The 15,969-nt window shown below is 38.6% G+C and overlaps 1 protein-coding gene across 20 annotated transcripts in view; it reads right to left on the bottom strand.

Annotated features, from left to right (window-relative positions):
- Positions 1 to 15,969, bottom strand: part of SOX6 (SRY-box transcription factor 6) — a 449,851-nt gene that overhangs the window by 406,378 nt on the left and 27,504 nt on the right. Inside the window, exon 1 of one of the 20 annotated variants that reach the window (XM_077818364.1) lies at positions 569 to 601. The exons of 18 other annotated variants lie outside the window; for them this stretch is intronic. The gene's annotated coding sequence lies outside the window, so the exon portion shown is untranslated. Of the gene's footprint in view, positions 1 to 510; positions 527 to 568; positions 602 to 15,969 lie in introns of those variants that run through there. One more of the 20 variants, XM_077818343.1, reaches the window with a different exon arrangement.

Genomic DNA, 15,969 nt, shown 5'->3' with positions numbered 1-15,969 from the left:
TTTTCTACGGTTTTTCAGTTTTATCATCATGGTTAAGAGAGCTTATAAGAGATGTGCAAAAGAACAAATTCACATATCAGCCATATTCTGCTGTCTAAACTTACACATGATTTTCTGAAGTCTATGCCATTTGCCAACATTTCATAAAATCTATACCTATTTTAGAACCATTAAGTTAAAGGAAGAAAGCCACTAGCAGGATACGCTGGGCCAAGGTCTCCCTGCATAAGCACAGAAACATTCCTGATCTCGTGTCTTCACAATGCTATGTAACATCATGCTGCAACGATGTTGCATCAGCCCAGAGAGGAGTCAAAGAAAAAGAAACCAAATGGCACAGGAATTTAAAGAGTCCGCCCAAATAACCATAAAAACTGGCATTCAAACATCTCCTTATCAAAGAGAGTCTCAATGAAAAATTAACTATGTGATTTGTGCTACTTCTATTGTAAACCTGGTGACTCTTTTCAACATATTTTTGAAACAAATCCCATACAACCAGTTACTTACTATAGTAGACCATTACATCACGAACGTTTTAAAAGTTAAATTCTTCCTGCCCACTAACCCTGAGTTGCCAGATTTGACAAATGGAGGGATCTCACAGGGCATGGGGGTTTGGATACGGAATTCTCTTTCTTCATCATGAAGCCATGACATGACTGCTTCTTCACCCCATTCTATTCAGAGCAAGGGAATGCTACTGTATGTCCATAGCAGCAGATACATTTGCCTGCCTTATTCTGACTGACCCCAACGGAGGGCAGAATTCTGGCACAGGTTTTCCAAATCCTCCCCAACACAGCAGGAATGCACCAGTTCAAGTGTCTCTAGGGCCTTCCACAGCCATGGATTAGTCCCTCAATACCTGTATGCAAAAGACAGATGGGGATAGGTTTGATCCTTAAGGCTGCTTTTCACTTAAACATTGTTTTCTTTCTTAGTTACATCCTGTATGTTCTGGTACACTTTCCACTTTGGGACAAATTCTTCCCTCAACAGAACGTGATTCAATGTGAACATCTCCCACTGAAGCCAAAGGGTTGCACATAGGTGAGCAAAATGTGTCCTTATGCCTACCATCATCCATTCTAGTAGTTACTGTTAATCATATCTTGTGTATTAACATGCTTTTCTAGTAATATAATTCATGCAGTTTGTATTGTTATTCAAGAATTAAAAGCTAATCATATGTAAAATTAGGCCATTTAAGAAATAACTGCCAAGTCAATTAGAATTAGAGCTGTATGTGAACCATAGGATGCTAGCACTAGCATCCATGAATTAGAAAAGCTTTGCAAGCCTGCAAGGCTTAGGTATGGAGGCTAACACTCCTAAACTGTCCAAAATCCTCTGTTTTTTAAATAATTGGGAAGTCTTTGCTATTTGGGGGGGTAGAGAGGGAAACTCCTGAGTGGCATAGCCCGGGTGGCTAAAATTTTCCGTTATCTTGTGGTAAACTATTCCACACAGTTATATTCTGTATTTGAAGTCCCTTCTTGCCTAAGAGGTAATTATAATACAAAGTACAAGAAAGTACACAATGCCTTTTCTAAGCTTCAAACATAAAAACTGAAGTCTGCCAATAGCAAAACACATTTATCCTGAAGAGGGATGCTTGTTCTTCACTCCCCTCATGTTTATCAGGCTGTATCTACCTCATTCTCTGTCTGTACAACATCTATATTGAAGTGACAAAGCTATTTTTAACTAAGCTCAGTGTGGATATTTTCCTATAATTCAGAGCTTCAAGTCGATCATATGGTAAATTAAACTAGAATAGAATCAATTGATCCAGAAATGATCAGGTTACACTGAGCCATATCAGTCTCACCAAATTATTGTGTTGTTCATGTTCAAGCATCAGTAGACTTTACTAGTTATTTGACTGTTGGATCAGAACAGAAACTTTGTTGGCCCTTTTGATGGACAGACAGCATAAAACTGAGCCAGTTCATCCATATGACAGTGGATGATTTTTTGTAATTTTGTGGTTAACAACTCTCTACCCATAAATTATATAACGAGTTGCCACAAACACATCCACATTCTACATTCACAGCTGACCAAATGCACAGGCAGTATTTCTGAATGAAAAGTTGTTCAACAAATGAAAAACATGAGTATAAATATTTCCTAAAGTATGGAAAGCCTAAGAAAGTCTAGAAGCGAAGTCCCATTCTCCTTGTGAAGGCAAAAATCCCATTCAAGCCACTGTAACTTTTGTTAGACCAAGGATTACAGATTTGGCTTTGTTTTTTTGATCCTGTGTTTCATACAAACTATCAGGAATACATGAGGAACATTAAAGCCATCGAATCCCTTTGAAAGGAGAGAACACACCTTAGAGAAAGGGAGCGTGGGGAGGAGAGAGAGAATATTGAAAATGAAAGAGTAAAAGATACCCAAAGTTATTCAAGAAAAAGAAAGATGAAGTTAAGGAAAGCAAAGAAGGAGAAACAAATGCAAGAGAGATCTAGTAAGTTAGATTTTTTAAAAAAAAATATTAGACAGCTGAATCTCAAAATATTACAATAAAATTCTTGTAACATGGAGTATATGGTAGATAGAACACCTTAAGCACACATGGTGCTGTAGAATAAGTACTGTATGCTGTGCCAGAAAAATGCCAGAAGATCTTAAGTAGTACAAGCAGGTTCTGAATGGAGGATGGGGAAGGAGAAATTTCCCTTCCACTGAAGGAGTTTATTTTCTTCCCTCCCCCCTGCTTTCTGTTATTAAACCAACCCTGACAGGGATGAGTTTGTCACTGGTTCATAGATACATGTTAGGACCAAATTATTTTGCTGTTTGGAATATACCAGATTGCACCAAATGGCAGCAGGTATTAAAAAAAATAATTCCCCCACAAATTAATGCAGCCAATTTTTCAGAAGTGTTCCTGGTGCTCATCTTGAGATACCCTCATGCCTGTAAATCATGCCTAAAGTATTACAAACTGGGCACCAAAAATTAAGGCACACAAAATTAGCAATCCACTTAAAATTCTGGCCTTGGTATTTTCTGAGCTGCTGAAAAATTTACTATCTAGGCTGCTTGAACTTGTCAGTCAAGCAATATGTTTCCCAAGAAACATTCAGTAAATAGCAAACTGAAACATACTCAAGCGGTCCATTGTATATACTACTCCAAAGGCAGCAAAATACAAAAATAAAAAAATAAAACTATTAAGAAAATAGCTAAGTTTGCGTAAGAAATCTCAGAAATAACAAGGGCAGCATATTGTTAAAGTACAGAACTATTTCAGGCCACTAACAAAGGCTTTTCAGCATTTAGGAATAAATGGAAATTTGTAGTTTTAAACATATAAATAAAGCATAAAACATATAGATATGAGACTATATTTGAATACTTCATTTAATGAAATTATGAATAGGTGAGGGTGGAGGCCTCTTCATAGCCTAGATAATTCCTATTATCATTGAAGGACCCAATCCTGCAACCCTCACTGAGGATCAAATCCACCCAGGCAGTACCCAGACTGAATAGCTGTCTGTGCGCTAGATAATTCCTGAGAGGGCATGGAGGGAGAGGGAGAGAAGAACTTAAAGCCACAGTACCCACCATAGTCATTACACATGCTCTGTGAGGGTTGTGAGGAAAGTAAAAGTAGCTTGCACCAGTGAATCCTCTGGCTTTGCACTGAATTCCATGGGCTACACCGCATTCCTTTTGTACGACCCTTCTGCAATCATGCCCTCCGTTGTAACACTGATCTGCTTTGGTTTTGCTGCCAGGGAGACACTCAAGGCACAGAAGAGCAGGGGGCAAGATTTACTCCTCCATCTTTATTGGTATTCAATTAGACTCGTCCACGTAAGACATTTAAGTGAAATTCTCAGAAAGATGACACAGCTCAAACAGCCAGGCCATAGCCCAAGCCACATATGAAAGGGGATGGGGGAATGCTCATAAAGGTGGAATAGAATTTTAAGCTATTATCACCGTCCACTAAGACTATGTCTACACTACCTCAGTAAGTCGACCTAAGTTACGCAACTCCAGCTACGTGAATAATAACGTAGCTGAAGTCGACGTAGCTTAGGTCGACTTACCGCAGTGTCTACACTGTGCTGGGTCAATGGGAGACACTCTCCCGTCGACTTACCTTACTCCTCTAGTTCCGGGTGGAGTACCGGGGTCGACTGGAGAGTGCTTTGCCGTCAATTTAGTGGGTCTTCATTATAGAACATACCACCAATTTGGGGTTTGTGCCCTGTTCCTTGACCATGTGCCCTGACGTTGGCACTAACGCTCATGAGCTACTCTAGACAGCCTGACAGTCTTCATTTGTGTTTTGCACAGCACCCAGCCCATCATCAGTGCTCAGCAAACAAAAAGAACAAAAATAGCAACAGATGCCAAGATGAATGATCAAGATGAACCTTTAACACTTACCCTTTAGTCCCAATGATACAGGAAATGAAATGGCAGCACACGGCAGTGTTCAAATGTAGTAAGATTTTCTTTTCAGACCTGAAACATGTCTGGTTTCTCCCACATGAGAAACACAAGTAGGAGACCTGTTAATTATGAAGGTCCTTCCTTTATAATAAATTTTTAAAATGTAATCATCCTTCACAGGTGAGATATTCTGTTTATTCTATGGAGAACCATTTAAGTTTAAATTAAACTCTTCAAATGATTTTGATAATTACTGCAATAAAGACACAACAGGGAAAAGAACTGGAGAGAACATCCTTCTCTTAATACTTAATAATATTAGATGAATGGCTGATAGAAATATTTCCAATAAACGAAAATAACTGAATTAAAATTTTCAACTAACATTGGTATTTTTTGTGAGGAAAGAAGTAGTGTTTATCTGCTTAAACCAATGCCAATCTGCAGTTTGCTTTTTTGATATCTTTATTAAGGACTGGATGCCTTAAAGGTAAATAAAAGACATAGGCCTAAATTTTCAAAAGTTACCAAGGATTTGGGGTGCCCATTTTGAGACATCTTATGGAAGTAGGACTTTCAGAAAGTGCAGAGTACCCACTATTTGAAAATCAGGCCCCTTAAAAGTGTCTCAAATATTGAGGCTCCCAAAATGATTAATCATTTGAAAATTTAAGCCAGAGGTCCTGCCACACAAAGTTACAAACTAAACAGAAATATGATATGATAAGTAAAGGCAAAAGCCAAGGAAGAGAGGTTAAAAGCAGATGCTGATCTGGCCCTTCTCTGCTTTTTCTGACCCCACTGTCAGGCCTCATCCACAGACCAAAAGAGAAACCATAGCCAAATAGCTGTCCATCAAAAACTTGTGAAAGGAAGGTTATTTAATTTGTTCTCCTCCTTGGGTCTGTCTATACTATAAAATTTCATACTTGCTCAACAGCAGCGCACAGCACCTCTGCAGTTACCTGTTGTGGAAAAATTGAGCCTAGACAGCTGCAGCTACACCACTGCTGAAAAACAGGTCTGAAATTTCCTAGCGTCTTTGGGCGTGAGGAGGACATAGGAGTGAAGCCAACTACATAATCTGTCACTATAGACAATCTCTTTAAGAGGTCCGCAAGTGAAACAGGAGATGTTGCAGTTCAGCAAACAGGAGAGCTAGCAGAGCCATGTGAGGAAGTTTATACATCACCGACTCGCAGTATGGCTGGCCGCAGCCAGCGCTGATAGTACCGCACTTTCAAGGAAAATACCCTGTCGTCTCACTCACTGTCCAAGCTAAGCCATGGTAAACTTTTAGAAGTCCTATGTAAAGAATAGGGTCATTTCCCCTCTGCCATCCTGCACAGAGAACAGTCCCCTTTCTGTGGCAGTGTCCCCCCAAAAGGCCTTCTCACACATCTGGGGATTCATGCAGCAGGAGAGGGCAGGGACAGACAGGATGGGGAAGAGACAGCAGACCAAGAGAGACTCACCTCACCTCCCCCTTTAATGGCCCTAGGGAGATTACTAGACAAGACAATACAGCTTCAGGCTTCCCTGCCTTCCCTGTAAAGCCTCCTCTGCAGTGAAGATCTCCCATTAAGGCCAAAGAGTTCCTGCTAGCACAACTCAAATGGAGTCACGCTGAAAAAGATTACATGCAGAGACATTGGCCTCTTTGTGGATGGGCCTGGATTCCTGCTGGTCCTGGGGCATTTTCAGGGTTTATGAACAGGCTATGTGGGCCTACTTTGCAATCAGAAACCCCTCCCTTAAAATAAATAAATAAATAAATAAATAAAGTAAAACAATGGACTCCCCCCGACCCCCCCATTCATTCCTGCAATAGCCTTTGCTCTGACATCTATCAGCAAAAGCTTTCTGACTACAAGCCAGCTCGCAGGAAGCTATGAGGAGGAGTTGAACTGAATCTTACCAAGTCAGAAGCCTAAGGCAAGAGATGATACAAAGGATGAAGAATCTGAGACACTGCTTTACTAGAGGATCTGATTGTGGCATGGGGCTGCTGGAAATCAAGGGGCCTATGCAATCTGCATAAGGGTCATAGGCCTAAGGTCACCACTGTATGCAATTAAGCAATAAGACACTTGCTATTTGGCTGGTTGAATACCTTGTAATTAAGGGCCGGTTCCAAAGCCCATTTAAGTCAATAGCCATCTTTCCATTGATTTCAAAGGGGCTTTTGATCAGGCCCTTGCTACTGAGTAGGCCACCGCTCTCCCCATGTTATAACTAAGTTAGCAGCTGCTATCAGGAGGCACTCAAGCTGACAGTCCCATGGCTTAACCATGATAAGGATGGTGGCAGGACACTTTCATTTAAGCACACTCAACTCTTCTTGTAACAAAGGCGGAATCTACTGATCTTCAAGGCATACTGTACGGGCCATCTATTTACCTAGGTTTTTGGAAGAGGGAGGGTGAGAACAGTATACTTGGATTTCAGGGATGGGATAGTACTGATATTCCTATTGGGTTAACTGATTAAGGACTAGGTATGAATTTTTATTGATTTATTTAGGATAATATTAAATGTGTTTTTCTTATGGGTGTGTACAATGTATACAGTGGCACATTTTAAAAATAAAAATAAAACCATGGGCAGAAATTGCAAGCTTTTTGTTACATGCATTATACATCACTTGGATACTGACTCTATTATTAGACACTATTCTCCAATAGAGCAGTTACACTGTACTTTGACAGGCATGTATTTTGGCACATGTTCATTTTGAAAATGCATATTGTTTGGCTGAACCGTAACTCCTCACTGAAAGACACTGTGGAAATCCCTCTTATTTCATGGATCATTGACCCAATGTGTAAATCCTTTTTAGCTTGCGGCCCATTGACCAGATAAACCGTAAGGGCTCCAAAGGAAAAGAGCCTTTCTGGTCTGTTGATCAAATCCAGCAGCTGCGCATGAACTTCAAAAACACGTGCAAAAAATCCCTTTGAAATCAAGGCCCTGATCCTGCAAATACTTATGCACATAACTTTATGCATGTGAGTAGTCCCAGTGAGAGACAAAATTATATTTACCCTAGCACACCCTAGAACTACTCATTGGGACCACTCATGTGTAAAGTTACTGGCATGCCTAAGTGTTTGTAGAATCAGGACATAAATATACATGTACAAATAATCTCATTTCGAACCATTCCAGCTTTTTCACATTTTCCCTCAAAAGAGATTAATATTACTGACTTTATACCCGGTATTTATTTTTTCCTATGTTACAAGTAAACGAGATGGCAAAATATGCATCTAAACCTCACAACTTTTTTTTTTTAAAAATCTTTCCACACTCTAAGAACTTTAAAAATAGCCAGTTGGATTTCTCTTCCCCCGCAAAACACACACAAATGATACAATTAGCTAAAAAAATTTCTGAAGATCTGTAGCCTTTTTGGCCAAATGTACAGCTAAGATGCAAGCCCCTGAAAACAGGCATTTGTCTAGAACATGCTGTTCAATAATATTTTTTCGTTAACAAAATATTTTGTTAGATAAAATGTTTTTCTTTAATTTCATGCCTGAACCGAATATATATATATAAATTCAAAACTACAGAAACACAAATGTTATCTTCTATGGTGGTGGCACACTGTTATTCTCCAGATCACCCTAACATGAGGTTACTATTATCAATTGTGAAAGCCCAACAGGTGGGTCACATGAAAGGTCACATTAATTTTGTTCACAGGGCCAGACACAAGGTTTTCATCATCCTTAATAAAAACAGAAGCAAGTAATAAAAATATATCATTGCAATAGCATATCTCTCCATTCATATGCAATAACCTCATACATTAGATCCTACCATTTCAAAATACTGGCTCCAGTAACATGATTATTTTTGTGGTTGCTACTTATAAAAATAATACTATAAATCATAGCTTGATTTAAAAATTTCTACACTGTTCTTTTGAACTGTATTTTAAAATGTTGATCCAGACAAAACCTCCTAAAAGCATGCATGCACTTAGACATCTGAAGTACTTTAAATGGCCAATAAGGTGGCAAAGATATTTAGTAATTCCTGTCATTAGTGTAACAGCAAATCATGATGGCCTAGAAGCAGTTAGGCACCCTGGTCAAATCCTGACTCTAAGCTAAAGTAGAGGCATAATTCAGCCCCGGTGTCAGACAGTCAGAAAATATTAAATCCTTGCACAATAGTCTGAAAGAGAAACCAGTTCAACTGCTCCCTGTTAAGTGTGAGCTATATACTGTGCCATTGCTCGAACAATAGAGTTTTATGGTTTCTACCTCAAGTGTGCATATGATATTTTTACTCTAGTGAATCCAATATTTTATTTTTGTCATATATAGTTCCCCTGCGTATATCATCCTACTTAAAATACAGTTCCTATACAGTTTAATGCTAAAGAAGGCCAACATTTACAAGCACTCTATAGTGTTTAATTTTGTGTTTTTCATTCAGCCTTGTTTTAATACTCTGGGCAGATTTCTAGTAAAGATTCCATATGTATATGGAACATAAAATTTTCAATGTTTTTAAGGTGAATGTAATTTTTGTTTAAGTTGTATTTTAATTTTAGTTTTAAATGGTGTCCAATGATTTCAAAAGATGAAGGATAAACTGAGAAATGGCTCATGCCTTTTCCCTAGTCTTCTCTGACAAGACGATGCCACTAGACCAAGGGTTCCCAAACTTTACTTATTGCATACCCCTTCCAGATCTACTACCTGCCCTACCCTTCTCTTCACTGATACTTTGTGTGTTCTTCTTAACAATATCTGTCTTTAGCCATCTGTCCATATTTCTATAAACCTATATGTAGAGATATAATTATATGATGTATACAACTGGAAAAAAAACCCCAAAGTTTCCGAACTCAGTTACACTGGACTGCTGCTGGGCAACTGAACCTGTGCTGTACAGTGATTGGAGGTGAGGGCTGTGTAGCTGTATTCTCACTGGTACATCTTGAAGTAAATTTACTACCATGTTTTATATAACAAATTCCCACAGAGTTTTAGCACTTCATCTGAGTAGCCTATTATGAAAATGCAATAAATAAAATTATTAATATATAAAAATCCACCATTTCACAATTTCTCCCGCATACCACCCAGAGATGTCTTGTGTACCCCCGAGGTATGAGTACCACAGTGTGGTAACCCCAGCCCTAGACCTACCTTCCTTACAGCCCGAAGCCTGACCTCAGGACCAACATTTCTGGATACTATCTAGCAAACAAAGAACTGCAAGGTAAGCTAAAACAAAATTACATTTGCCTAAAACATTCTTTTCCAATATAACAAGAGTACTTAAAAAAAAAACAGTGGTTGAAGTCCAGTGCTTTTCCCACTGAGTCCAGAACAAACCGAAGTCCAGGACTGTTCTAGAAAGCAGTAACTTGTTATCAGAAAGCAACATGTAGGGAAACACAGGAAATGTAGGGACAAACATAGCTACTCATCACTCTCTCATCTACCTGTGGAAAGCTGCTCCTGGGATATGTTCCATCTATTTGCACACTACCGTGCTGGTAGCCATGTCTGGCCCAGGATTTTACTACACTACATGCCCTGGTTCAGCAACATTGCCACCGCTTTTTGGACCGTACATGTCTTATCATTCCATCCCTAGTGTGGTTACAACAGGATTTTTGTGTGTGTTTCCACAGCAAATTTTATTGAAAATCCTACTAATAATTTGACAAGTGTAAAACTGAATCTTTGTGGCAGTTTACACCCTTGTCTCTCCCACCCGCACACCTTCCTCCTCTTGACATGCCATCATCATAAATCCCTAACACACACACACACACACAGAAGTAAGTCCATTTCAATGTTGGATGAGACAAGGTTAGGAAGTTCTTGAGCATTTTAAGTCAGGGAAAAAATTTTTGGTAATATTTGATACATACACTTATACTATGTGGTATTCTCCTGTTTACAGGGCATGTCATAAACCTTTATCTAGGTTAAACTAAGTGTTAAACTAAAAGTAGTGGCATGTAAATATTTCTGACATGAAAAACTTCTTGAAAGCAGGGTCTGACCACACAGAATGTGTTTTATTCTCTCTATGTTTAGGGAAAAAAATTCCAATGAGTTGTGTGGAATTATTCCAATCAATTTAGTAAACCAAATTTGTAGTTCACATTTTTCTTACATTTTAATAAATTACTCCTTTCACTTCTATCTCCTCCCCATATTTGTGTGCATTTGCTAGAGTTGATTTCCAAAAATGGGAGGGTGGAACCACCTCAAATTGTCTCTAAGACTGTAAACTTTAGAATAAATTAACATTTGTTGACCAATTACAAAGGAACCAGAGAAATTAAATGGTAAAAAGAGCTACCCCCCACCCATATTTCTATGAAGCATAATGCAAACTGAGCCTAAACCAAAACAGAGAAATACATGGTATTTAGCTAACATTTTGCAGACAAAGCCTAATGTAAAATCTAAAAGTGTTGGAGGCAAATTCTTAGTGCCAATAATTCGATGAATATGATTCACAAAGGTCAGTCTCGCTTATGGAAAATCTTTTGAAAGATTTAGAATATTCACAATTCAGCTTCCTCTACAGGTTTTAGCTTATAAACCAACGAGTTGAACCAAAGTTTCCTCAATGGTCATATCAAGGCCACAGCTATACTGCAGTTAAAATCTGGGGATACGGCTACAACACGGTTCTATTAGATAGATACACTCTCATCTGTATGCAATGGAACCATATGTGTATCTAGATCCCTAGATTTGGTTGTAAATTGCAATGTAGACTGAATCACAGACCCTAGCTATTTTAGAATCAGAACCACAGTGGCTGTTTCTAAACATGACTGGCTAACATTTCCAAATGTGAGTGCCTAAAGTTTGGCTCCTAAATCTATATTTAGACAACTAAATAAAAGTAACTTGATTTTGAGAGGTGCTGAGCAACCCTAGCTCCCATTAGAGTCAATGAAAGTGGTACGTACTTAGCACCTCTGAAAATCAGGCCATTTCTATTGAGGGGGGTCTAAAAATGGATTTAGGAAAATAATTTTAGGCACTCAAGTTTGCAAGTTTCATCAGATTGTTGCTGACAGGGTTAGAGCACCATGTCCCTGGCCAGCATGGGCTGCATTTGTCTTGCTTTTCCTGAGAACCGTATTGATCAAACCATGCCATAGATAAACTGCTTTCTGTGTGCCTCCCCTGGTGATTTCCCACATGCACTTACACTGGTGTTTCCAACGGCATGTAATTGGCACAGTGCAAATTGGGTTTTTGAAGGATCAGCTTTGAGGTAAATCAGTGTCTAACATTAAACCTATTTTATTTTCTTCAGCACTGTATATTATTCCTTCCAAGGATGAAGGCAACATCTCTCCAAGAATGTACTGAAGTGGACTAACAGGACATATGCAACATCATTATTTAATTCTGAAAACAGAACCATTTATGGACTGATGTAGTTTTGCACTTTCATGTGTGTCTGCACCTGAGTGTATTAGGAGAACGGCAGGTAGAATGGCTATTTTAGTAAGAGCACATGACTTCCCATCTACAAATGAAACTGGTAGTATGGACTACTAATCCAAACAAGCCATGAAGGATTTACTAGAGACAGCCTTTCATCTTAAACTGTTTTCCTTTGCCTAAGAAATCATTCTGTGTGATCTCATTTTTCTATGCTTGTTGCGAATGACAGAGAATTTGAGAATGACTCAGAATTAGGGATTGGAAGAGGTGAAAGTATGTCTCTGGCTCAACCACTGAATCTATTATGGAGGATTAGTACCAATTTGATAACTCTGTTTCTCTCTGTTCAACCATAGAGACCCTCACAAAAACAGTATTGTGAGACATTGCTTTGTACTACTGTATGGGGGGGTGGGTCTGCGGAGATTTTGGGGCAGCAGGGTCTGGGACGACTTTTGAAGGCAATGCACTGAACTCTTGGAACCATGGGCAAAGCATGCCTCTCTTTTCTCAATACTGATCAATTTAGGGGCAACATTTACATACCTCCAAAGTATGCTGTTTCCAGGCCTTCTTAGCTACAAGGTTGGTGACTATGATACAAAGCCTTGAGGGTAGGAAGATTAACATTAGGAAAATAGAGGTCTGAATGCTAATGAGAATACAGCAGTCATTTACAAACAATTAGAATTACAAACACCTGAGGCATGGTTTGATTTTTTTTCTTTTAATTTCATGTGGGTCAGATTAGTCACCAGTTTCTCTCTATTTATTTGTGATTACCTGAATTAATAAAATTTACAAAAGTATCTACTGACAGAGGAAGTTTGAGGCTTAGGTAAGTATGAGAAATTCTATTACTTCCTTCATATGTTAAAAAGTGGGGGGAGGAAAAGCCTTTGTACCTACCAAAAGTGTGCCGTTGTAATCTCAAATCAGTTGTTCTGCACGTACGGATATAATGACAGGAAAAAAAAGTAATTATAATTAGGTGTCTATTTTGATTTTTCTTTTCATAGTATCCGTACTGAATGTCATTTGATTTTTACAAACGATAAAGTCATTTTCAAGCAGACACTGCATATGCTTGCAGTGACAAGTTTACTTCAATGAAATTTTCATATGCAACCATTTAAATGGCTAAAAACAAGTCATATTTTCAACCTACAAAATTTTAAAAAACCAACCCCTTAACACAATATGTTGACTGTCTAAATGACAATCCAAACTAAAATTCACAAGCCAAAATTAAAAATTCACAACCTCAAAAAAGTATAAAAAGTCATTTTGGGGGGGTGGAGGGAGATGGAAGGAGAAATCCCTAAAAAGAAAAATTCAGATATACCCAAAAAGTTATTGATGCACTGCATATCTATTAAGCACCCAGTCTTGCAACTGGAGCTGTGTGGGAGATGTTGGAGCCCAAGAGTACCGCCACTTGACTTCAGTGGGGCTGCACATGGGCATAAGAATCCACAACATGTGTGAGGGCCCATCCACAAGGATAAGATTTCAGGATCAGGCTTTTCATTTTTTGACATGTGTATTTACTGAAACTAAATTACTACCAGTTAGGGATCCCCATCTCCAACCCTTAATCACCCAGGAAGTCTCACTGATCTTAATTTGATTTGATATCAATAGGTCTACTCAGAGTATATCTGCACTAGGGGAAAAAGTGTGTTCTTACCACGTGCTAGCTAATATATGACAAATAACATGAAGTAAAATCCTTGTGAAGGCAAGGCACTTTGTTGTTTTCACACAAGTAAAGAGTAGGGGCGAGCCTAGGGTTTACCTTAATCTGTTAACTCACATTAATACTAGCTAACACAGTCAGAATGCATCAACACACCTTTTTCCCCCCCTAGAGAAGATAAGGCCAAGGGTAGCAGAATCTAGCGCAATGACTCTAGATATTATCTAGGGTAACAAAAATTACGTTAGAGGGCTTTTCCACCCACCGAGAACATGAGCTTTAAAATTTAGGTGAGCAATTTTGAACAAATAGAGAAACTAAGGATAATGTCAGGAGAAATTTTCAATTTTCAAGCTTCTTCAGTAGGACCTTTGATACAAAGGACACTCTGACTAAAGAAATTGAATTGCCACCAAATATCTCTACATAGCGAGAGGAAACTCTGAACAAATATGTTTAAAGGGCACATTCAAACGTAGCGACTTCTTTTTTTTCCAAAGTCATTCTCGGCAGTTTTGATGGGAATTCAGTGTGATTCCTCTTTGTGGGTTTGTGCCTTAGTTTGCAAAGAAAATAAATCAAAACTGTAGCATATTTCTTTTTTTAAATAAAAGATCACTTCTAAGAGTTGTGTGTATTCTTTCTTTATTAATTATTATTATTATTATTATTATTATTAAGGACTTATCACTAAAGGAATAATTTAGGCAGGTTTAAGGGAAAATAATAATGAGATGCAATTATGAGAGGGAAAATTAAATTAAACATTAGGAAAAAATTTAATGACAGTGAAGTCTATTAGACTACTATGGAATATTCTCCCAAGGGAAGTGATGAAAGCCCCATCACGACATGGGACATTTAAAACTATACTGTACAAGACACTAAAAATCTGTTATAGGGAACAATCCTGCATGGGCAGAGATGATCCTAATAAGTTTTTACATGCTTTGGACCCCAATTCTGCAAACACTTATGCACAAGCTTAAAACTTTAAGCATGTGAGTAGTCCAGTGAGAAGTCCATGTGAGTAGTCCAGACAAGTGATAATACAGATAATAAATTTGTACTTCTTATAGAATTGTACCATTTTTAATCATTCCCACTTGTCGCAATGGGGTGGTTAGGCAGGAGATTCTTTTTTGCTGGTATAAAGATAACATTTTATTTCACAGTAGGTACAAATTACTTTCAATTGTGTAGACAGAAAGTACAGCTATGTCTCATCCACACCAGGTTTTCCTCTAGATATATCAGGAATTTAGCTAGACCCTTTCCAAACTAGGAACTTCTACAGCCAGAATGGAGCTTCTTGAGTTGTCCAAAACAGCATTGAACACCTCTCTCTATATTTCTACACTATAACTAAGCAAGGTCTCAGACCACAGCTTATGCCACAGAGACATGGCTCCATATAGAAGTATACTTTCCTCATGAAAACTTGGAAATTAAAGAGCATCTTCCGCAAGTCCAAACCAAAAATATCAATTCCATTATTGCGTGAATAGGCATCATTCACACAGAATGGACCTGGAAACTCAGCTACAAAAGTTGCATGGTCTATCAAAAACAAACAACCCTACACCCAGTATCTGATGCAGGCCTGTTTCCACTGCCTTGCTGTTTGACCTTCTCCCTTCTTTTATTGAGCTAGGTCAGTTTTTAATCACCTCCTGAACCCTTTCTTATAATATATAATGCCAATTCAGCTCTTCAGGATGCCATTAGAGCTGCAGAAGCTCCATTAACAGAAAAGGTCAAGGTCAATGGCAGCCTCTTCTTCCTTTACTGATAGCTGTTCAGAAATCTGGCATCACCTTCATTTAAAACGGTCTCCAAACCAAATGAACCAGTTCCTTGGTGCCATGCCACATTCTTTTTTAAGAAGAGTCTCAAAGAGCCATCGGCATCAGAATAAACAGCAGGACAAGGCGGAAGGCTGAGATGTGAAAGTGATGCACTGGATTGGGGCAGTAGTCCCTCCTTGTAGCAAGTATCCACTTAGATTTCCTGAGCTTTTCAGACTAGAAATACTGTAAACTACGACTACATTTTTCTATAAAGGGTCTCATCCCCACCGACCCACAACAGTGGCTTACCTGACCAGTGTTTTTTTCTCCTTCACCCCCACATGGCCTACTTTAACAAAGAAAATGAAACAGTGGTGAGTAGCTGTCATGGTAATGTACTACTTCTCTCTATCCCTAGGAGAATGGTGTCTATCTTTGTCCAAGAGGCAAAGCAATAAGACCTAACCGTAACCTACTTTTGCTCTCTAGTTTTTCCACATGGGGCACCAATTAAAATATGGAATCCATCAGTTAAATAGCAGCTTTTCTCTTTCTGTGTTAAAAACAAACCCACATTTTACATTGCCTAAAAACTGAAGTGAATCTG

This window comes from Eretmochelys imbricata, chromosome 6 (genome assembly GCF_965152235.1).
Source record: "Eretmochelys imbricata isolate rEreImb1 chromosome 6, rEreImb1.hap1, whole genome shotgun sequence".
In the NCBI taxonomy this organism is placed as follows: Eukaryota; Metazoa; Chordata; order Testudines; family Cheloniidae; genus Eretmochelys; species Eretmochelys imbricata.
The sequence above is the reverse complement of the archived record's forward strand: the minus strand, read 5'-3'. Positions and strand labels throughout refer to the sequence as shown.